Genomic DNA, 2,070 nt, shown 5'->3' with positions numbered 1-2,070 from the left:
AAACCTTGAACCTAACAAGAGATCTACTCAGACATAATTGCAAGAACACAAATCATGAATAAAATAGATAGCATTAAGAAGATTAAAAGAAGTAGAAAAGGAGTTATGAATCTTCTCTGGAAGGAATCTTGATTCTTCTCTCCAAAAACTCTCTAAATCTCTCAGGGATTTCTCTCTCAAAAGGTTGCAGGAAAAATAAAACTTAGGTCTAAACAATGACCATAAGAATCCTATATATATATTCCTAAAACACGAATGGAGACTAATGTTGCAAATATGGAAAACTTTGGGGCAGTTTTGTAAATCTTCGAAACTTGTGAGAAAACTTCCGATTCTTCTGTTGGATGATGCATCGATCGACACATATGAAGCATCGACCGATTCCTTCTCTTGAACTGGTCTCCCAACTTCACCGCTTCAGCCTCAATGCTTGATTAAGCTCCAAATCTTCCTATTTAGCTCCATTATGCTCTCATCTATAATAAATCCTATAAAGACTCAAAAGACTCTAAAAATACCAAAAAAACTCTATAAATAAAACTTATATCATGGCTAAAAACACCTAAAAACCATGATATATCACTATATACACAAGTAAAAAGACAAGCAGAAGCAATTCACAATTTAAACTTTTATATATTGCCAGATAAGATCTTAAATCAGATCAATGGTGTTTGTATATGTAAACTTTTTATGATATAGTCTAATGTTTGAGATAGCTCAAGAAACTATTTCTATGAATATCAACATTTAATATAACTTTTGAAAGTTACCTAGATACTTAGACCTTCTCCAACGACGAGAAACGTTGATGATTACTCAAAAAAAGATTTTTATACAAGAATTTTTTTTTCGAATAAATTCATTAATAAATTAGTGACACCTGTCATTTTTTTTCTTCCGTTACTCAACAAAGAAACGCATCTCCTTTTTTCCTCTTCTTTCTCTTCATTGTATTATTTTTTTAATAAAAGCATTTCATATAGGTACGACCGCTGGAGAAGTTTTTACGGTAATCATGTTATGCTTTTAGTGTTCTTTTTCTCTCCACATATATGAAGTTCTTGGAATATTTATCCAAAATACACTAATTAAAAATGATAATTTAATCAGATATAAAATTAAATAATAAAAAGACTTAACCAAATAATTTTAAAATGATTATTCAAAATATAATAATAAAAAATTAATTTTGCGGTGTACTACAGATTCAAACTTAGTTACAAGGTAAACCACCTATTTAATACGAGACACCACCAAGTAAGAAGCGTTAGCTCTTGCCTCGGATATAATATTTTTGAAGTTGTGGCCATCGGGTGTTGGAGATGGATCGAACTTGTTGGTCGTCGTAGTTTTTCAAAGCTAAATTGATATACCAACTAGTTCTGATTAATTCTAATTAGCCAAACAGTAACCACACATAATATATCATAATCAAATCTTGTAGTTATAATCTCTCATATATCACGTTTTGTAACACAACATATATGTTCACTTTTATTATTATTTTTCTTTCGTGGCCAAAATAATTTGAAAACAAAAGAAAAATAGCTCCTGACTTCAATGTATGATTTTTACCCTTTTATGGGTTTATGTCTCCGACCTGTTTTCAAAAAAAGTCCAAAGGTGACCGTTTGAAATTCGAATTTTCTAATTTTTAATATTTTTCCTCAGCCGTTTGAAATTCGAATTCAAAAAGTAAACCAAACCGATTCTCGTTTTTGACTGTCACACAATCTCTCCTTATGAAAAAATCTAAACGCCACGAGCACCATTTTACTCTTACGTGTCAAAATATAACAGGTCAGTGACGTATCCTAAAATAACAGACGTAAACCTTTAAAACTTGTGCACGCTCCGAGACAAATCTAAACTTCAAAATCAACGGTGAGGATCGTTTCTTCAAAAAAATTTCAAAAAGCCTCTTTGGGGTCTTTTAAAGTCTCTTCTTCTTCTCTCTTCACTTGGCCATTAAAACCACTCGACGTTTCCTTCCTTATTCGAAGATTCTCATAGAGAGAGAGAGATTTTTTTTTTTTTTTCTTCTACCTTTCAAAAAAAAAAAAAAAA

Source organism: Camelina sativa, chromosome 14 (assembly GCF_000633955.1).
Source record: "Camelina sativa cultivar DH55 chromosome 14, Cs, whole genome shotgun sequence".
Lineage (NCBI taxonomy): Eukaryota > Viridiplantae > Streptophyta > Magnoliopsida > Brassicales > Brassicaceae > Camelina > Camelina sativa.
The sequence above is the reverse complement of the archived record's forward strand: the minus strand, read 5'-3'. Positions refer to the sequence as shown.